The sequence below is a fragment of the Aristolochia californica genome, unplaced genomic scaffold, assembly GCF_029961685.1.
Source record: "Aristolochia californica isolate CCGP_79_NKW_82.1479 unplaced genomic scaffold, dmAriCali1.0.hap1 SCAF_7, whole genome shotgun sequence".
NCBI classification, from domain to species: domain Eukaryota; kingdom Viridiplantae; phylum Streptophyta; class Magnoliopsida; order Piperales; family Aristolochiaceae; genus Aristolochia; species Aristolochia californica.
This window is the reverse complement of record NW_027182268.1, coordinates 33,309,253-33,332,330: the sequence shown is the minus strand read 5'-3', so window position 1 is coordinate 33,332,330 and position 23,078 is coordinate 33,309,253. Positions and strand designations below refer to the sequence as shown.

Here is a 23,078-nt window from a genome sequence, read left to right as displayed (position 1 = left end):
TTCATTAAACTAACCAGATTGGAGCATATAACTAGCTTTTAAGTAGATTGACTATAATACTGTCAATTCTAAAAAAATTAATTAGGTCATTTGAAGTAATGTAATTAAACAATTAATTTTATCTCTCCATTATATTAAAATATATGACATAAAATTATAAAAAATTAAGTCTAATAATGATAGTTTGTGATAAAATGAAAGGTTTCTTTGATTTTCTGCAATATAAAATTAATTAAGAAAGTCATTTGCATCATCTACTTAATAAAATATTTAATGAGAATGCTGACCCAACTCAACCCTTTACTCGCAGACTCAACTAAATTTAACATGGAAATGGAGTGTGCCATTGCACAAGCGAAAAGTGCAAAAACTATGAAAAAAGGAAGTTGTAAAAAAATGAAAAAAGGAAAAACTTTCAAATGATGTTGAAAAGTGGAAAAACTAAATTTGATGGACCGGTTGAGAATCATTAGAATGTGAGACCATATTTTTGGATTTTCATGTTGGATCAAAAAATATATAAGACTTCCACAATATTTTTGAGCATTCGAGAGTTAATGGATGACATAGACAAGTAAAACTCTACTTCATTTTGTCATGTTATGAATGGGTCTAATGGTATGGCTCCTAATGTAACAAATGAGATTGGAAGTTCCAATGTTCAATTGAGGTGATCTAGAATTCTATTCTCAAGAATTCAAAAGCATTTTGAATTCAATGAAAGGTGTCGGTTACGTATATTTAGCATCAATTGTGGTTTTTTTGTATACTTTTATACTTTAGATGGTAAAGAAGGTATGTGAAAGACAACAAAAGTAATTCAAATTTTAAGTTAAATGAATCAAAATAAAGAAAAATTATAACTCATGGAAGTTTTGGTAGTCAAGGATAACTGGAGCTCAATTACCCAATTTGGAGCAAGGGAGAACAACTAAAATATTAAGGATATCATATAGATTTTATATACAATGATGGCAATAAGTGTAGCACTGAGCTGAGACCATCTCAGCTCAATTTTTTCTAAACTCGTCAACTTTCTCAAATTGAGCCCAAGTTCGATAAAAGCTCAACTTGTTTATTAACAAAATTACCCTTAAGAATGGAACCTTAATTTTGTACCTTATAAGATATCATAATGTGTTCCATGTTCCTTGGAAAAATACAAATCTAGTGTATATCATATTATCGACCATAGGCCGGTCAAACTTCAAAATGACCAAACTTACCCATCTATATATTAGACAAAAAATATAATAATAAATTTAAGGTCCGAAGTTATTCCATTAGTACAGGTTATTTTGTAAAACTACTTAGCAGGAGAAGCCGTATAGGAGTGTAAGAATGAAATGGAGAAACTTTAGTTTTACCCTCGTCATCATTTTTAAGAAAACAAATTCTTCATGTCAATTTAAAGTACTAAATTCATAAAGGACGGTAGTGGAATTAAATGTAAGGGAGAGGGAGTTAGGTAAAATGGGGTGGGGTGAGATTTAATAAAAGGAGGAGCATCGGGTAGTTTCCAGAAAGGAGACGAAGAAAAGGGCGAGGGAGCTAAGGAAAGAAGAAAAAGCGGAGGTAACTACGCTCATGCGTTTTCCCCTCCTCTTGCTTCTAGTTTCCTCTCTGGCCGTGCGCTCCTTCTTGGGTTCTCTGGAAATAGAACTTTTGATGCTTATTTTTATTACCTAGTTTGGTTAGTGATGCAGAACATGAGTTCGTTTTTACTCAATACAGCAGATTATAGTTGATTTTGCGTTGTTAAAATGTTATTGTGGAGGTTATGTTCCTCTTTTTACAGATTTTCTTTCGTTTAAGTCTTCGTCAAAAGAAAGGGGTTTTCGATTTCTTGGTTAGATAGAGGTTAGAGGTGTTGAACTTTGAGGCTTTTTATCTAATATAACCGAATGATTTTGAGTATAGGTTAAGATTTATAGGCTCTGTATTATTCTTTTGCGGAACTTTTGTTGTTAGACTCTCGTTGAAGAAGGGATTTTTATTTCTGGGTTAGGAGGATGTTAGAGAGATTGGAGCTCGATGCCTTTCACCTAATACCGCTGAATGGTGATTTTTCTGTGCGGTTCAGGTCCTTCCGAGCATAAAAAGTTTTTTTTTTTTTTTCCATCCTGTTGTTTAAGATGTTTTCTTTTGGAGGATCCGCTAGTATAGAAAATCTTCAAGTATTTCACTGATTTTTTTTTGAATCTCTGTCACAATGTCCTAAGGCTTTGTTACCTCTTTCATGATGAACGTATGATATTTGTGGTTTTCAAAAAATTTATAGGGGGTTATTGCTTTTGGCCGTGCTTGGTGGTTTGAACGAGTTTTATCTTGATTTTATATACATCTAATTTGGATTTGGTTATGGTACCATCCAACACTTATTTAGTTTGCACATTTAAGATTTTATGTATCAGTTTATATTTAAAATATTTGTTCAATAAATCTCTTTTCTTTTATTTTGTCGACTTTGTTGTAGACCATCATGGAAGGTGACGTTTGGATAAAACAATTTTCATTGTGATACGGAATGGGTGGAATTGGAAACCAAAACTCGAGGTATATCTAGCTTTATTGACACATGCCTTTAGTCATCTTTTGTTTTTTCATGAATATATTTTAACGTGATGGATAGTGTAAGTAAAGAAATCATTTTATTTAGTTGTATGTGTTGATTTTATTTGATAAAAAGGAAGCAGCTTTAAGGTATGTTTGGAACCCCTAGAAATGAAATGGAAAGAAAAGAAAAGAAAAGAAAAGAAGAGGAGAAATAAAGTAATTTTATGCTGTTTGGTTGTAGAGAATCATGTAGAGAAAAAAAAATGAGTGAGCAATATAGTTTCTCTCTTACTTGTATTATTTTTCATCTTCTAGTGATGGAATTCTAAGAGAAAAGAAAAGAAATAAAAAGGGGTAGAGAAAATACAAACTCCATTTTTATTACTTTGTTGCCGAACAACAAAAAAATCACTTCTTTTCTATTTTCCTTGTGCATCCAAACAAGAGAAAAAAACATATTTTCTTTTCGTTTCTTTTCTTTCTCTGTCTCTCTCTCTCTCTCTGTCTCTGTCTCTCTCTTTCTCTTCTTTTCTTTTCTTTTCTATGGGTTACAAAAAGACCCTTAAGTTCTATTTGGAGACTACAAAAAAGAAAAGAAAGGGGGAGAGAGTGATTTTGCATTGTTTGGCAGTAGAGAATTGTGGAGAGAAAAGAAATTGTGAGAGAAACATGCCATTGTCAAATGATGGAATTCCAAGAGAACAAATCGAAATAGAAACGATAGAACAAATTTCATCAGGTTGAAAGAGCTGCCCTAGTTCTCTTTCCTCCCTCGACCCACATCTTTTGCCAGAAATTTCTTCATCGGAAGGTATGTCTCTTTCCTTTTTGTCTCCCTCTCTCCTTCCAGATGCGACTTTGCTTTGGTGTGTCTCGTAGTGAATCTGTTTCATTTATCTCTTCTTTCTTCCAAAATCCCGATCTCTCTTCCATTTATTCTAATTGAGTCATCTTTTCTTTGATATCGTTTCTCTTAGCCACTCTCTTCCATTAATCTCTTCTTCCCAAATCCTGGTGTCTCTTCCATTTTTGCTTGCTAAGACAATTTTGAGCATTTATTCCAATAAGCATTCGTCTTTGCCTAAGTTTATGCTTCTCCCCAAATCACCATTTTCTTCTTCCCTTTGCAAAAGCTTTGACCATCCTATGAGGGTATCAAACAACATGCTTTTAACTGGGCATCTATTTACCTACAGATCCCACTCTTGAGATAGTATTGTGTATTTCATTGTTTTTCCTTAGACTTTGCCACTTTTTTGTATACCTTATGATTAGGGGTGGCATTGAACCGAAGCCGGTTTGCGAGCGGCTCAAGATCGGCTTGGTTCGATTCCATTTACCTGAATCTTGAACCAAGTTCGAGATCTGGGATAAAGCTCGTTTAAGTTAACGAGTGGAGCTCGACCGAACCATGATTCGGTTCAAAAGCTCGCGAGCCGGCTCATTAACTTAATGAGCGGCCCGAGATTCGGGGAGTTGGGACTCGGGAGAAGAGTGCCGCGGGAGCAGGGGTTTCATCCTGTCTTCCATTTTGTCTCTGGCATTGGCAACACACTTTTATCTCGGGAATCAGCGATAAGGGATTAGAAATGCCGTTCGTCAGGTGGCGATTCATTGAAAATGGGGGGTTGGTCTTCTTATCTCTCATTCTCCCTCTTTGATTCTTCACTCTCTATCTCAGTCGCCTTCGATATCTTCATCTCTTATCTTCTTCTTCACCAACGAAAGTGATGGTCCGACAGAAAGAGGTAAGTTGTTTTATCTTAATCTACGATCGGATGAACGCCTCTTTTTGATGCTGTTGTAGGAGCTCCTTCCTATACATTTCTCAAAGGTAATGACTCTCGCCTTTTAAGTCTCTTGATTTTTATGTTTTTAGCTACCGTTCTGTTGTGTTTTCTGCTTTAAGTGTGTTGTATTAATGTTTTAACTCACCACCTCTCTCTCACTCCTTAGATTTGGCACTGCGTGTGTTTCATTCGACCTCTTCCCAGCAATTTAAAAGGTACAGAGTGCTATTTCTTGAATCGTATTGTTTGGAGAGAGGGAGGGAGGGGGATTTTTAAAGATCTTAGTATACCTAATGCCCCTTTGGACTCTTCAGAATCAGATGAAGACTTAATCTTAGATACAGAAGAAAACCTTGACCTAATATATGGTCTTGGTATACAGGATTAGATAGTAATCCTTGTTTTAAATGTGCCTGGTATCCTAGTAAGGAAAATAGAGGGAGGGAGGGAGGGAGGGAGGGAGGGGGAGAGAGAGAGAGAGAGAGGGGATTTTTAAAGATCTTAGTATACCTAATGCCCCTTTGGACTCTTCAGAATCAGATGAAGACTTAATCTTAGATACAGAAGAAAACCTTGACCTAATACATGGTCTTGGTATACAGGATTAGACAGTAATCCTTGTTTTAAATGTGCCTGGTATCCTAGTAAGGAAAATAGAGCTAAATGTAATCTATGTTTTTTAGAAGCTTGCATACCTTGGAATAGAACTAGTAGACAACATTATCCACAGCAGATTACATAATACTAAACTAGAAATCATGGCAAGAAAAATTGAAATTTGTGAAGCAGAAATTGGTCTTTTAAAACGTAGGATAGACACACTAGAAAAAGATTCCTACGATGGAATTACAGTAGGCTTAGATGAGCTCGAAACACCTTACGTCTGTAATTAAGATAAGACTTTTTCTAGCATCCTTGTTAGAGCTAAAATTACCTTTCCTAATAAACATTCTCTTACCTAGATGCCTTAGTAGACTCTGGTTGTACCAAGTGTATTATCCAGAGGAGATTAGTTTTTTGAGAAGAATTGTAAATGTATTCAAAAGAGAAAAATACAAACCAAAAAACTAAAAAGACATTTCCTCCACAACAAGATGTTGGAGGGTAACGCCTTTTTTAGCTTGAACATCGGCTAAATGATTAGCAGATCTTGGAACATGTTTCCAAGTACATAATAAATCAGAAGTTAAATTACAAATTTCATCATAAATCTTCCAATGACGCCAAGGAGGTTTTGAAGGCTTGGAACACCAATTTATAATAACTTGAGAATCCCCTTCAATCAAGAGAGCACCGTCCTTTTTTTGTTTGAAGAGCTTCAGCCCGTTGAGCAAGCCATGTAATTCCGCACAAGTAGAGTTTGATACTCCAATTGGACCCGCATAAGTGAAGAGAAGATTTGCTTGATCATCGTGAATTACTCCACCAAATCCGGCTGGGCCCGGACAACCGAAGGCACTTCCATCAAAATTTAATTTAAAGTGTCCAGGAGGAGGTCTAGTCCATTCTATCATAATAGGAGCTTTCAAAATAAGAGACATTTTCGCAACATTTCTCCAATTTTTCCTCATATTTGTTGCTTTTAAATCACAAAATTCTTTGCGAAGGAGAACCCAAGAGCTAACTTGACCAACTATCTGATCACAAAGAATATTCCGAGGAATAGCTTTCTGATTGAATTTGCGATTGTTTCTCTCTTTCCATAAATTCCACACAATGTGTCCAACACAACAAGATATTAAGATTTTCCCTAACTTCGGAAGATGAGAGCTAACCAAAGTTAAAATAGTGTTTAGCAAATCTTGCGAAGGGCAATATAATCAACCGATCTTGTCCATTAATTCGGTCCAAATCTTATGAGCATATTCACAATGCAGAAGCGTGTGATCTGCTGTTTCAGGAGATGTGTTGCAAAATGGGCATTCTGGATTGGAAATATTAATGCCTCGTCTTTGCAAAACGTTAGAAGTTAAAATTTTTTTACGACATACAGTCCAGATGAAAAATTTGATGCGAGGAGGAATCTGGAGTGACCAAGCAAAAGCAACAAGATGTTCTGCGTGAAGAGGGTAGGAAATCAAATGATGGTACGTTGAGGCTGTAGAGAATATACCTTGCTTGTTGGGCGTCCAGATAAGTATATCGGAAGAATTTTTTAAGGTCACACCAGAAAGTAGATTGATCAGGGCAGTTGCTTCAATAGCTTCAGAGTCATTTAATGCCCGTCTGAGATGAAGATTCCAACCACCCGAAGACTGCCAATGGTCAGAAATCATTGAACTACGAGATCTTGACAGCTAGAATAAAAGAGGATAACTTTCCTCTAAGCAACTAGTCCCGATACACCAATCAAACCAGAAAAGAGTATTTGCACCACTTCCAATATAGCATTTGACGGTAGCTCTGAAGGAAGGTAAGAGTTTGGCAATTTTCTTCCAAACAGGGGATAACTTGTAAAATCTTCCCCCATCCGTCCACCAACCTCTATTTTCCAGATTTACTTGCAACCATTCGGCGCCACAGTAGATTGGGTTGCATGTTGAACTTCCAAACCCACTTTAATAGCAGAGACTTGTTGGTGGTAGCAACGTCACGAATCCCGAGGCCCCCCATTACAATTGGTTTACAAACATCAACCCATTTTACAAGATTAAACTTTTTTTCCCCATTTGGCCCATCCCATAAAAATCTTCTTTTCAAAAATTCAATTCTATCCCGAATAGAAGCTGGACAATTGTACAAGGATAAGAAATAGGAAGGTATTCCATGAAGGCATGATTTAATTAGAACCAGTTTACCAGCTTTGGATAAAAATTTCCCTTTCCAAGAAGCCAGATGCTTCTCAAGCCTCTCAACAACCGGAAACCAGGAATTTTTCGAAGGCAGGAAAGGAGTCAAAGGTAAGCCCAGATATGTACTCGGAACTGATGCTACCTTACAACCCAGATAGTTCGCCATTGAGTTGAGAATAGATGCATCAATATTAAAACCAAAGATTGTGGTTTTTTCCCAGCTTTTCTTTTGACCAGACGTCATTTCAAAGATGTTCAAGATTGCTTTCATGCGTTTTAATTGTCTCATGGACCCTTCTCCAAAAAGAATAGAATCATCTGCAAACTGAAGAATGGGGACGTCTTGGATTGGATCAGAAAAAATAGGACTGAGCCAACCCAAACGTTTAGCAAACCGGATCATAGAGGTAAGGTATTCTCCAATGAGAGTAAAAATAAATGGAGAAAGGGGGTCTCCTTGTCTGATCCCTCTAGAGGATTTGAAGTATCCTCGGGGTTTCCCATTTACCAAAACAGAATATGAAGGGGAGGAAATACAACTCCTCATCCAAAATTTCCATCTCGTACCAAAACCCATACAGTCAAAAAGATAATCCACCAGTTTCCAATCAACCCGGTCAAAGGCTTTCTCAAAATCAATTTTCAGAACAAACCTAGGAAGGGAAGATTTTTTGAACGAATGAAGAAGTTCATGAGCGGTAAGAGAAGAGTCCAGGATGTTTCTGTCTCGGATAAAAGCACTTTGACAAGGATTAATTACCTTGTAAAGGATAGCTTTTAGCCGATTAGCCAACAGACGACCAATGGTTTTATATGAACTAGAAATGAGACTGATAGGCCAAAAATCTTTAGGCTCCTCCGAATTTGTTTTTTTAGGAATAAGCGCAATAAAAGATGCGCCAATTCCAGAGTGAGTAATTCCCACTTGGTGAAAATTGTGAACGAAGGCACATACATCATTTTTTAATAGATCCCAAAAACAGTGATAAAACTCACCATTAAAGCCATCTAGTCCGGGGGCTTTATCTTTATGAAGGCCCAGCACAACCTGTTCAATTTCTTCTGAGGAGAATGGTTTTTCAAGATCAACTGCGTCTTCAGTTGAGATGCGCTCGAAATCGAGCTGATGGATTTTTGGTCTTCTAAAACAGACTTCTGAATATAGCTGTGAGAAATACTTCACCAAAAGGTTAGAAATGGAGGCACTATCCGTTACCACTTGTTCTCCGTTACAGAGAGCAGTGATACGGTTAGTCCTCCTCCTGGCCGAGGCAATGGAATGAAAAAACTTTGTGTTTCCATCACCCTCGGCCATCCAACGAAATCTTGAACGTTGTTTCCAACGGACAGAATCAGAATGAAGAAATGAACGGTATTCAGCATTTAAATTATTTCTAATAAAAAATTCAGTAGGAGAGATTAACCTTTGTTCCTCCAGTAGATCCAGCTCAGAAATGCGGCGGCGAATCGAATCTTTTTGGGAAGCAGCAGAAACACGATGATTTTTATCCCACATTCTGATCTTTGCCTTGAAGGCTTTCAGTTTCCGAGGGAGGGCCCAGCCCGGGTTCGGATGATTTTCCAATTCGAGCCACCAAGATTTCAAAGAAGGGATGAAAGCCGTGGTTAAAAACCAGGCATTCTCAAACCGAAAGGGGGATCTTTCCCATGCAACAGGCAGAGAATTGAGTTGGATAGGCCAATGGTTAGATCCTATTTTGTCTAGGACTTGGCCAGAGGTGTTGGGAAAAAGGAGGTTCCATTCTATATTTGAGAAAAATTTGTCCAATTTAGACAAAATGGGGGGGTTCTGACAATTTGTCCAGGTGAATTTTTTCCCCGAAAGAGGAACCTCGGAAAGATCAACGCTATTGATAAAATCAAAAAAAGCTCTCATGGTTGATGAGGTTCGGGAAGCAGGAGGACATTTGTCAGAGCAAAGTAATGTCGCATTGAAGTCTCCTCCAATGAGCCAAGGGAGGTCCCACAATTGGACAAGCTGAAAGATTTCCTCCCAGAAAGATGCTCGGTCATGGTAACGAGTAGGCCCATATATGCCAGCTAGAGCCCAACAAGTACCGAGGTTGTGATCCCGGAGTTGGATACCGATTGAGTATCGCCCCGGAAGGACGGAAATAGCATCAAAAGCAGTTGGATCCCAGATGACAATAATGCCCCCAGAATGGCCAATTGCAGCTACATGCGCCCACACTGTGTTGGAGTCATACCATATATTACACACAATTGAATAATCAAAAGACACTATCTTCGTTTCAAGAAGTATAGCAATTTTTGGTTTAACATCAAAAAGCGCTGCTCTGACGAGAGCACGCTTGGCCAGAGAGTCGAGACCTCTCACATTCCATGATAGAACGATCATGGGGAACGGTGGGAGTTGATGTTTCGCTCCACGGCGCCAGCTTCAGTGTATCCCGCACAAAATATGTTGGCAAGCTCCGTCATTTCTGAAAATTCTTCTCGAGAAAAGTCTTGTTCTTGTTCCAGCAGGAACAGGAGGAGCTCATCGCGCGGATTGGGAGTGAAGGCCTTGGCTAGGGTAGATTCAGAGGTTATAGTTGGGGGGAGGTCGGACCAAATTGGAGGGATTCCAGAGGGGAAAGCAGGGGGGAGATCGTACTAATCATGGGGAAATTCCATTGGAAGGACAGGAGGGGGATTTGGAGGGGGGGGAAGGTGGGGGCGGGGGGGGGGGGGGGGGGGTAGTGTTTTTTATTTTATCTTTGTCATTGTTTTTCTCGGAAGGTGTGGGGTTATTGAATTTGGCTTTAGTTTTCCCTGCTTCTTTTTTCCTGGAGTAGGTATATCGGAAAGGGGTGGTGGCAGTTTGTTTTGCAGTATTGGTGTGGAAGGGAGGGGTGAAGGTTTTGGGGTTTGAGTTTTCCATGGTGTCGGAGTGGGGGAAAATAATACGAAGGGGGGTGGGGCAGAGGATAGTGGGAGAGTGAATATATAAGGGGGAAGGAAAGTGAGAGGGGGGTTCGAAATCCCAAGTGGATTCGTTAGAGAAGAGGGATGGCCTTAATGGGGCTCGAGGGGTGGCCGTATAAGGGGAGATTTGAGTCAGAGAGGGAGGGTTTGATGGGACGGCGAGAGGAGTGGGGTGTTGGGATGGATGGAATGGGTGATGAGGAAGGATTGAGGTCGGGGGGATCGCAGAGGGAGATCCTCGATAAGGAGCCGAGAATGTGGGTGGAAGTGGGGGGGAAAGGGGATTTATCGAGTTAGAGAAGCTGCGGGACGGGAATGCCAGGTGAGGGGTGCGGCTTTGGGAAAAGGAAGATTTAGGCGGCGGAGGGGAGGAGAGGGATTTAAAAGTGAAAGGACGGGAGGGTGGCGTGATTTCGACTGAGGGATTGACGTACGACAGGCTTCGGGAAAAGGATGATTTGGGTGGCGGAGGGGATGGGAGGGATTTAAAGATGGAAAGATGGGTACTGCTTCGGGAAACGAAGAGCGGCGGAGGTGAAAAGGTTGATGTAGAAAGGAAAGGACGGGGCGTGATGTCGACTGAAGGGTGTTGGAGGTTGATGTATGGCAGGCGAGAGGTATTGCTTCGGTAATCGAGGTGCGGCGGTGGGGAAAGGGTTGATGTAGAAAGGAAATGACGGGGCGACGGCGTGATGTGGGCTGAGGCGCTTTGGAAGTTGTAGAGGTCGACGGCTGTGGATTTGATGGTTGAAAAGGTGTTTTTTTTTTTTTTTTGTGTAAGAGTATGGTGCGGGGCTCGAGGTTGAGAGGGTGATGATGGATTTTGGTAAATGGAGAGGTAGGTATGTGGGGGAAAGTGTTTTTTTTTTTTTTTTTGGTTTTTGTTTCGAGGCGAGGTAAAGTTTGATAGTGATGGATGTGAGCAAGGGGAAGTAATAATCCCCTTGTCCGGATGTGTCTGCACATCGGTTTGAAGGATCCTGTCAGATTTTGGATTTGGGGAGTGGTGTATTGCAGGTGTTTTGGAATTGGGGATTGGCACTGTTGCCAAGGGCGATTTCAGAGATGAGATTTTGTCTGCGGATGCACTTATGTGGATAGGATTTTTTTCGGCGGAGGCAGCGAAAGGGTTACTGTGAACTGGTGTTGATTGGATTGTTTCGGGATATGGGGATTGATTTTGTGTGGTTGGATTTTTTTTTTTGTTTTTTCGGAACCCATGTCCGATTGAACTCCGAGTGCGGCTTCCGAGTCAGCAACTGGCGGATCTGCTGAGTCTGGGTTGTGTTTCGTGAGGTTTCTTCCGAGTTGGCTGCCGGAAGGGTTTCCAGATCTCCGAATTCCATGGAGACCCAGATCATGGTTTTTCCACAGGAGATATGAAAAAACTGTAAACCACTTATCGGTGATTTTGGCCGGATGAAAATTTTTTCTCTGTGAAGCTGCGTTGGCTGGCTTTCGGCCCAAATAACCTCTCTGAATTCTTTTGTGAGGCATTCCAGAGTATGCTGGCATCGGATTTCCACCGGAAGACCTTTGACGATCACCCATTGCCCCGAGATGGGGGTTGTGAGTTCTGGGCTCCAATTGGTCATGTGGAGGATCGTTGAAATAGTCTCTGCCTTTAGTGAATGAAGTCTCTTGCGGTCCTCCTCCGAATGGCAGTTGATGATCCGGCTCCTCTCATGAGCTTTGATGATGGTTGTGAACGTGATATTTCGTTTTTGCAGCCATTCTTGGAGTTGTCTTCTGGTGAAAAAATTTTCCGGGTCTTCCAAGAGGACTACCAGGGACATTTTGCGCTTGCCCTCAGTTTCAATGTGGGCTGGCAGGGATATAAAGAATTGGTTTTTCTGGGGTGAAAATTGGGGGAGTGGTGTTGATGGTGGTATTGGATAGTTGGTTTTGTAGGCCTAAGTCTTCTCTAGTGGAGGATCCGGTGGGAGCGACAGAGTTGTCTGGTGTGAAGCGCTGGGTTGTGAGTGGATTTTTGGTGGGGTGGCTAGCTGCTGAAGAATTTGATCAAATCGTTTCCAACCCATTCCAGAAGTGGAGGGCTGTGGGAGAAAAATCATACCCATTATCATTTGTCCACGTCTTTGGTGGATGACGCAATGAAGAAGTCCTCCATGATATTGGTTGTGTATTTGGAATTCCAGATCGCCGGTGAGGAGTTATCTGCTGTATTTTCTTCCCGTGTTTCCTACTTGGTCTTTCCTGAAAATGTCTAGAAAAACCTTGACTGCGGAGATCGGGAGGGAGATGTATGATTTCTTTTTCCCCTCTTGTGCATGAATCTGGATGGCCTCCCCACTCTTCTCCTTTCTCTTTCGAAAAGTCAGCTTTGCTTTTCCATTCCGGAATTCGTATCGGGTCGGATCCTCCACAAGGATCCTTCGGCGTGAGGATTTCGATATTACAATTTGCCATCTCTCGCTTGAACTGTCTTCAGAGTCAATAACTTCCTTTTCCCTCTTTTCTTCTTCTTCCGGTTGTCTACCTTTTCGTTGCTGTTGCTGCCGGTGCTGCTTTCCCAGACTGGTTCGTTCTTCGCCTCTTCCTGGGTGCTGTCCTACTAGAGGTGTTGGATCAGAGGGGGTGGTCGTTGAGCGGGAGTTACTTCGTTCCTCAGATGGTTGGTGGGAGGAAATTACTCCTTGACCGACCCCTCGTCCAGCCATTTGATGGGAGATCAAAAAAGATTCGGAAGTTGGAGCTGTTTTCAGAGGGAGGAGATTAGTTCCTCCTCAATTCCTTAGAAAGACACCTAAACAAGTTCAGAGCTAAAATTAACTTTCCTAATAAACATTCTCTTACCTTAGATGCCTTAGTAGACTTTGGTTGTACTAAGTGTATTATCCATAGGAGATTAGTTCCTCCTCAATTCCTTAGAAAGACACCTAAACAAGTTCTTAGTCAACAGGTAGATAGTATGTACAACCCATATAATACTTACTGTGATGACGGTAAGATCCAGTTTTACACCAACTGCTCCACTTTTTCTGGTTCCTACCCTTAACCCCTTACATGGGTCAGAGATCTTAAACTTAGTAGACTTTTATTTTAGGCCTTAATTTCATCCCCTATAGTAATGGATCTCTTACAATTTCCCGAGATTATCTCCAATTCCACAAGAACTCTAGTATTATTCCAGTCCACACCTCTTATTCTCCTACTCTAATCACTTTGGCAGAGCGTGGTGGTCCCCTAGAAAACACAGAATAAAAAACCAACACTACTTGTCAATGTAAAATTCCAGGTAGTTGTAAACAATTAGGAAAAACCAATAATCCTAGTATCCTTGCTCTAGAACAACAAATAGACAATAATATAGTAAAACTAGATAATAAACTGTTATGTTACGAAGAAATAGATGAAGCCTTAAATGAAGTTACTATCCAACAATCACAGACCTTTCTAGAAGCAGTAGTTCATACAGATTTAGTACCAGTCTTCGTTCAACTTGAGACCTATGTTCAACAATTACCAAGTCTCCAAGATTTTCAGGACGAGATAATGGGTGAAGATGAAGATATGGATGATTGGATAGAAAGAATGATAGATTTAGATTATTCTTTTCTTGATACAGAAAAATTATATTTAGAAATCATTAATGTTCATCATAAAGACAAACATCACTGACAACAAGTTATAGATAAATTAGATTAGCTAGAATATTTTGGAGAAAATCCCTTAAAACATTGGGAAAACAATCATATACAGTGTAGGCTAGAACTTTTAAATCCTAATTACATAGTCAAAACAAGTAACATAGAGGCCACTAACTTAGATAAGGAAGATTTTAAACTTCACATCACAGAATTATTAAATTTAGGAATCATTAGAAAATCAATTAGTCCTCATAGATCAATTGCTTTTATAGTTAGAAAACATAGTGAACAAAAAAGAGGAAAATCTAGGATGGTTATAAATTACAAAAGATTAAATGATAACACAGTCAAAGATAGTTATAATATACCAGACAAATCACAATTAATTAATCAAATTAAAGATAAAAAGATATTTAGTAAGTTTGATTGTAAGTCAGGATTTTGGTAGGTAAAAATGCACCATGATAGCATAGAATGGACGACATTTACATGTCTTGAAGGACATTTTGAATGGTTAGTCATGCCTTTTGGTTTAAAGAATGCACCTGCTATTGTCCTAAGGAAGATGGATAACATATTTAGAAAATATGACACTTTTGTTCTAGTTTATACAGATGACATTTTAGTTTTTAGTAAAACTGTTGAAGAACATATAGGACATTTACAATTAGTATTAGCTACCTTTATGCAAGAAGGAAGTATTATTAGCAAAACAAAAATAGAATTATTTAAAAAATACATTAAATTCTTAGGAGTAAATAAAGGTGAAGGACAAATAGAATTACAAGAACATATTTCTAAAAAAAATTTAGAAATGCCAGATGACCTATCAGACACTAAACAACTCCAAAGATTTTTAGGATTAGTAAATTATGCCAGATTATTTCTTCAAGATATAGGAAAAACAATTGGTCCTTTGTATGGAAAAACTTCCCCTACATGACAAAAATTCTTTAACCAAGAAGACAAAAATTTGGTAAAAAAAGTCTTTAAGAAAAAATTTGAACTTTGTCCAAATTACAAATGCCTCTAGATTCTGATTATCTTATAATAGAAACTGACGGAATTAACTTAGGAAGGGGAGGTGTTCTTATTGCCAAACCTCTTAAGTACAGTGAAAAAGAACAAGAAAAAATTTGTAGTTATGCTAGTGGAAAATTTAAAGAGAAAGGAAATATGAGCAGTATAGATTCAGAAATCCTAGCAGTAATTTATTCGTTAGAATCATTTAGATTATTTATTATTAATAAACAAGAATTTACTTTAAGAACAGATTGTGAAGCAATAGTCAAATATTTTCAAAGAAGTAAGGAGTCTTCCACTCCTGGACAGAAGTTATCAAAAGTATCCAGAATTTCAAAAGACCTATTTACAAAGGATCTAACAATTTGCAAGAAGCCTTAGAAGCAGCTAAATTAACCATAGGAACCAATTATTACATAGCCCCCTCTTTGATACATATGAGGGAAGATTAAGTATCCTATGGCGTTGCCAAGGATAACAAGAGAATTCTATTTTGTGACCACTGTGAGACTTTGTCAAGAACCATCAAAGACTAAATGAAAAGAGAAGACTTCTAGAGGAGAAAAATGATTTCCAGAAAGAGTATATTCAAAAATTAGAAGAAGAGAACAAAAGGCTTAAGGCCAAGGCAACAGGTACTATTTGTACCCAGATCCCCTCACTAACTAGTCCGGCTCAAACGGTAGTCGGTAAAGACTCATCAAGTCCGTTGACGGCTGGGTATTTGCCAAAAATGCCAGAGAAGACAAAAGAAAAAGAAAAAAATACACAAATCTAGAAGAAATCAAGAAAATGATGAAAGAATATTTTGAAGAATTTATAAATGACCAAGGCTATTCAAAGACAAAGACATTTAGCATGGAAGGCTCTACTCCAACTCAAAGCCTCCAGTGCTATTCACAAGAAGATGATGAAGACTACGACTATGGTTCAGGAGCCATTCAGAATCTCACTACCCTAAACGAAAAATGATATGAAGACTAAAAGACAAAAGCGAGATCATAGATAAAAAAGAGATTGGATAGAAAAGACCTAAAAAGATTGAGATAAGATTACAAAGAAAGGATAGAAAAGAAGACTATTTTCAAAAAGACTATTACTACGTAGAACAATCTGACAAAACCATGGTTTCTACTCATGGTCTTAGCACACAGTTCGAGAAAAGACAGACTACTCCAAAAGACAAAACTAATCCAAAGTTCAAGACTTTCCAAAAGACAAGACTAATCCATGGTTTCAGCCCATGGTTTTTGCACACCGTTTAAGTAGATTCCCATGGTTTTTTTAGCACATGGTTTTTAGCCCATGGTTTTTGCACACCGTTTAAGAAGATTTCCCTGGTTTTTTTAGCACATGGTTTCAGCCCATGGTTTTTGCACACCGTTTAAGAAGATTCCCCTGGTTTTTTTAGCCCATGGTTTTTAAAAACCATGACTTTTTATGTACTTTTAGCCCATGGTTTTTAGAAAACCATGACTTTTGTAAACTTTGCCTTAAGCCCATGGTTTTAGAAAATCGTGACTTTTGTAATTTTGTTTTTTAGCTTTTGGACAACCAAGGTGACACACCTGGAAGATATTTGGATAACCTACATTGACGATGGGCCCAAAGAGCACCCGGATGAGGAATCCAATGTCTCCATGAGATGGTCAAAGTTGTCTATATGCTCTTTGTACAAATGAAAATTTATGAATGAAAGAGTGAACTTCTGTTACCACTTGATTCCCATGGCTTCTTTTTCCATCCCGAAACTCTCCTAAACTTGTTGGCTGTAACTATTTCAAAAGTAAGTTTTCATCTTTTAATTTTTACAGTTTAGGGGTCTTCTCGAAGGGAACTCAAAACTTTTTTGTTGAGATCTGTAATGATTTTCCCTTACATTGGATCCATCTCAAGCGCTTAGAAAAAACATTGTGTAACCCTCTCAAGTTGCACGGTCCAGAGTTCCGACTTATGCCTGTTGTTGTCCACAGAGACGTTAGGGCTTCTTGAGTTTTCGGAACATAGGCGGAGCCCGTGGCTAAAGCTATATGCTAGGGAAGCACATACCTCTGTGCGTCTTGAGTGTTCGAAAATTGTGGGAAATCAGACATAGATCTAAACAGTAAATGTTTATGGAGTTACCCTATTGAAGTTTTGCAATTTGATTTTTAGCCCGACTCTTTACTATTGAGGAGGTTAGTCATCAAATTGGAAGTCTGATCTTCATCGTCATCTTCATATTGGAAATGGGTGTTAGTGTGGACAACTTCATCTTTGAAATCTTCGAAATAGGGTGTTAGTGTGGACAAGTTCATCTTCATCTTCATCTTCAAAATTTAAAACCATTGATTTTATTAATTATAAAAATAAGTTAATTAAACCAAGTGTTTGAGTTAACAATATTTTAATTACCACTATTAAATCACTAATACAATAAAGTAAATAAAAAATAAATATGATTAATGAATAAAAAATATTATATTAATAACATAAGATAGATTTTTTGCATGGTATTAATTAATAATATATTTTGACAAAATTAAAGTAATTAATTAATCAAATGCATACTTTAATTATATTTTATTTACCAGAGACTTAAATATAAAGTTTAATATAGTAATAAAATTGAAAAAATAATAAATAAATACATATACAACTTTATTAATAACCTAAAAAAAATTATTCAAATAATGAATTCGTGCCTTTAATATTAAAATCAACAAGTTACAAGTTTAGTACATATAAATGACGCATGTTCAAAAGTAATAAGATACAACCATCATTTATCGCTCCACATGGAAGTCAATATAGTTTCTCGAAATTGTGCGGCTCTTGTGGGTTCTAATGCACTCTGCCTCCGAATGCTTGTTACTTGGCTACCCATATCCTCAAGATCATCGCAATCGTTGCTGTCTGTATCATCTGTTGCACCTAATTGGACCACATCACCTCCTCCATCGAGCTCGCCACCCGAATCATCATCTTTATCTTCTCAAATATATCATCATAATCTTCTGCACATATATAATTGTGCAATATGCAACAAGCATGTACAATTTTCACCTGGATCTTAAAAGAAAATGGAGTGCCTTTAAAACATTTGAAATTGAGCTTTTAAAGCACCAAAATTTCGTTCAATAATATTCCGTAAAGATGAGTGTCTTCGGTTTAATAATTCTTTTTCATTTCTAGGAATATTATCTCCAATTCTTGCAGATGATATTGGGTTCCTCGATATGGAGCCAAAAATCCCGGAAGATTTGCATAACCAGCATCGACTAGATAATATTTTCCTATAATAGAAATTATATACCACATAAAATAATTGAAGATAAAATAGATAAAAAATTGATTGCATAAAAATATATTACTTACCTTCAGGTACAAAGATTTTATCTTGATGAGTCAATGCGTCCTTCAGTACACGGGAATCAATTGTTGACCCCTCCCATCCAGCAAGTACATGAGTGAATTGCATATCAAATGAACATGTTGTCATCACATTTTGTGAGAGATAGCCTTTTTTATTTCAAAACCTTGGTTGATCTTCAAGCGGAATGTTGGCTTTGATATGAATTCTATCAATAGCTCCAATACAATCTTAATTATATATTTTCAATTAATTTTGACTAATTTTGTATATTAATCTAAAATTATTTAGTTAAAGGACGTGATGTTACCTTGAAGTAGGGATAAAACATTGAATTGGTTAAAATCTTCGAGTGTGTGCGTTTCGAAGGCCGTTTGACGTAATCAGAGTGAAGTTTGAGGATTGCATCCAATACCTTGTTGAAATACTTACTTATGGTCTAGTTTGATCTATCAAACATCTCTGCTGTGATACTATACGCTCGTCCTTGACCAACGGTTAGGAGGAAATATGCAAGTTGTTCTTCAACTGAGATGGTCTTTGTGGCTGATAAAAACCTTTTACTAGTAAGTATATCTGCCAATTTGTGAAATACCAGTTGGTTCATCCTGTAGACTTTTCGAAATTTAACTGGTGATTTGTCTAGTGCCTTATGCAAATACAATGGACTATTCATCCCACAAGAACGTGTTACACGTCTGTTACAATGGTACAGATAGTATCTTCCCATGGCGATAAACAAAGTTGTGAATGCAACCATAGTTGCAACCTTTTCATCGTCTGTCATAGTATCCATGGAAATCCACAAATTCAATCGCCTAAAAGTCATAAACACAAATAAACATCAATCTTCAATCATAACCTATTTGCAATCACACCTATAAACAACCATATTCATCCACATTCCTACATCCTACATTCAATCACATCCCTATGCAACCATATTCATTTAATTGTCCACATCCATACTCATCTACCATATTCATCCATGCAATGTATAAACACAACAATATATCAAATTTAAATGCATACCATACTAATAAGTCTTGCAACGTCATAATTCAAATATCATACCTAATACATAACAATATTCCAAAAAAATAGTGTATTTATGACGCATTACAATTAGTTTTCAAAACAAAATTTAAGCCACTCGACCCGCTCTTCCACTGTCATCTCCATAAACATGACTTTCTTACTTGGCATATCCAACCATGTAGGAGTGCGAAACTTCAATTCTGTAGGCAAGTCCGGGATTTCCCTGAGGGCTTTGTCCCAATTTCTTTCAATAGCGTCTTTCATCATGAAATTCTCAAATATCTTAGCAATTCGATCTATTGCATCAAAGAATCTTCTAGTGTCATCATCGGGCATTTCAGTTCTCTTTCTTCGACGACTTGAAGATGACCGCTTACTTCTTTCAGATTGATTACCTAGAGACTCATCCATACTTAATAATGGTGATGGAGTATCCCTAACTATATCAACATCCTCTAACTCATCCATCAGGACATGTTCCGATTCACGGATCACCTCATCGCCCTGATCTACAAAAGTTGCACCTCCTGAGCCTACCACTATTGTGTTTCCCACCACCACAGCTAATTTGTCGTACAGGGGGCAGCCTTCACGTCTGTACTTCTCAGCATCTTTATGCTCCTACAAGAATAAAATATCATTTAGACGTCTTGGAATAGAGTTATACTAACGCGGAAAACATAAAAAATATTTTATAGTACATCATGATTTACTGACCTTTATGTAGTCAAGCCATACAGAATTACATGCAGTAACTTGTCGTGTGGTTGCATCCCAACCAAACCCACTAGTGTTGATACAGCTCGTTACCGTTTGGTATGTTTTCTTTCATGCTCTTGTTCGATTCTCCACTTGCTCAACAGTTTTTTTCATGACTGTCTTCATTGAACTTATTTACACAGTACATGTATTCCTCATGCTTCCACACCCCGTTAGGCAACTTGTTCCCTAGATTGACCTGCTCGACCAAGAGATCGAGCATCTTGCTATGATCATCGAATATCCAAATATCATATGTTCGACCACTTGGTTGTCTTCTTGCAGCCATGTATAATCTAAATCCGAGACGGTCCTCACGAAAAGAAACTTTATCAAACAACCTTTACTCGTCACGGAAACACAAACCATAAAAAAAAATACCATGTGGTGGATATGTATAATACCCAAATCTCCTCACCACATGGCAAAAACATTCCATAGCACTTCAAAAATTCTCAACAACATTCTCTCACATTTTAAAATTAATTAAATTATTTTCACTACTGCATATGCACTAAACAATGAGAACACACACACATCAAGTCCAAATACACCGAAGATCCCTGGTAGAGCCCCATATAACTTCGCAGTCACTATGAACTGTACTTCGTCAGTGATGGGGGTTGGGTTTCGTTGGCTAATGGACGTCTGTGTAGGCGACTCAACCTTGTTTGAATTGGACTAAAAACCCCTAATAAAACCTAAACCATAACCATCAAACCCTAAAGTGAAACCCTAAACCCTAAACCATATATACCTCATGCTTCCATACCCCGTTAGGCAACTTGTTCCCTAAATTAACCTGCTCGACCAAGAGATCGAGCATTTTTCTATCGTCTTCGAAGGTCCAAATGTCATATGGTCGACCACTTGGTTGCCTTCTTACAGCCATGTATAATCTAAATCCGAGACGGTCCTCATGGAAAAAACTTTATCGGAAAACCTTTACCCGTCACGGAAACACAAACCATAAAAAAAAACCTAAACCATGAAACTCTAAACCCTATCATCTTCTAAACTCTAAACACTAATTCCAGAACTTAATACCTTAAAAGCACTAAACCCTAAACCTTACACCCTAATTCCAAACCCTAAACCCAAAAAACCCTAGAGCTTAAAAACACAAAACCCTAATCCCTAAAATACCCTAAATCCATAACCCTAAACCCTAATTACATGACCCTTAAATACCGAGCAGCAAACCCTAAAAATAATCCATACATGAATCAAGAATTTAGACTATAAACCGTAACCCTAAATCCCACAATAATGCACAAATAATCCCCAATTAGGCACTGAAAATAAATTTAAATCAAATAAAACACTAATTTAATGAAAAAATGGGGTTTAGGCATACCTTCTGAAATTTGGGGAAAACCGAAGCCGAAGGGTGAAATCGATGCCTAATCGAAGTAAAAATTAAGCAATCGATGCCCAAATGTCCAAAATCGAAGAAAATCAAAATGGAAATGAGGAAATCAAACGAAATCGGAAGGTATTTTCGGGGGAAAGGAGAATAGCCAGAGAGAGAATGGAGTGGGAGGCCGAAAAGGAGGAGAGGGAGAAGACAAAGGGAGGTCGGGAGGGATAAGAGAGAGAGAGCGAGTTCGAGAGAGGGGGTGCGAGAGAGAGGGCGAGGCCGAGAGAAGACCGAGAGATGAGGCTGGAGACGAGAGGGAGCTGTGAGACGGTGGCCGGAGACGAAAATCCTATCGATTTTATGGCAACAACGGCGTCGGGGGCACAGAGAGACGAGAGCGGGAGAGAGGAAGAAAAAACGAGAACTGACGACGCGCGTGGGGGGGGGGGGGGGGGGGGGGGTGCAAGGAGAGGGGGCAAAAAGCCAGCGTTGCGTGTCCTTCAACTCAAAGAAGATCAAACAAAGCCTTCTTCAAGATGTTGAAGGAATTAAACCGTGGAGATGAAGGACCCCTTCATCCCCTGCATCGAGATGAAGGGGGGGGGGGTGATGTAGAATTTTAGTTACATCGGCTTTAATACTTCGCAAGCGTACAAATTGTTCATGTAATCTAGCAGTAAGCGAGGGTCATATCCACAGGGAGGATTGAATTCTGTGTATTCTTCAGTCAACTAGCCTAACCAAATATGATGAATTAATCTGAACTAAACACTAATTATATCCTAAATTATCAAGCAATAATCTAATTAACTACTTGCACAACAAGAAACGTCAACTCTGGATTTTACCGTGATTTGTGTCTCTCGAGCGCCACGTAACCACGAATCCGGATTCTCAATCCTTGCGTCTAGCCCTTCTCGGGCACCTAGAGTTAATGACAAAGAGCGGATTACAATAGAATGCAGAGAATCCATTTCCTATTGTGATGATGCTAAAATTATCAACTCTGAATACATCGGCTTTAATACCTCGCAAGCGTACAAATTGTTCATGTAATCTAGCAGTAAGCGAGGGTCATATCCACAGGGAGGATTGAATTCTGTGTATTCTTCAGTCAACTAGCCTAACCAAATATGATGAATTAATCTGAACTAAACACTAATTATATCCTAAATTATCAAGCAATAATCTAATTAACTACTTGCACAACAAGAAACGTCAACTCTGGATTTTACCGTGATTTGTGTCTCTCGAGCGCCACGTAACCACGAATCCGGATTCTCAATCCTTGCGTCTAGCCCTTCTCGGGCACCTAGAGTTAATGACAAAGAGCGGATTACAATAGAATGCAGAGAATCCATTTCCTATTGTGATGATGCTAAAATTATCAACTCTGGATTTTACCGTGATTCATGCCTCTCTCGAGCGCCACGTAGTCACGAATCCGATTTCTCAATCCTTACGTCTAGCCCCTCTCGGGCGCATAGAGTGAAAGACAGAAATCGGATTAAAATACCAAAATCCAACCTCAATTATAATCCTAACCTAATTAGCTAATTTAATCAAATATCCAGAAAGCAAATCTTAAATAAATATTAATTATCAATCAGATTCAATTAACATTCAAAACCTAAGTTCAAACCATATAAAAACTAAATTCAATAATGACGAATTACTCCCCTTCTTCCTCCTCTCGCTCGGGCAGCAACTCGTTCTCACGGGTGTTGCAATTTCCAGAAATCAATGGCTTCAGGTTGGCAAGAGTGAGTGGCCGGAGGTAGAGACGACGCCGGTGACGAAGGTTGGAAGCCGACGGATGGAGGGAACGTCCGGCAAAGAACGAAACAG

At 38.6% G+C, this 23,078-nt stretch overlaps 1 protein-coding gene across 4 annotated transcripts in view; it reads left to right on the top strand.

Moving 5' to 3' along the window:
• Window positions 1-1,507: 1,507 nt before the first annotated feature.
• LOC137937742 (uncharacterized) overlaps window positions 1,508-23,078 on the top strand; it is a 31,829-nt gene continuing 10,258 nt past the window's right edge. For all 4 annotated transcript variants that reach the window (XR_011109645.1, XM_068782897.1, XM_068782896.1 and 1 more), the window contains exons 1-2: window positions 1,508-1,575; window positions 2,477-2,556. The gene's annotated coding sequence lies outside the window, so the exon portion shown is untranslated. The remainder of the gene's footprint in view (window positions 1,576-2,476; window positions 2,557-23,078) is intronic.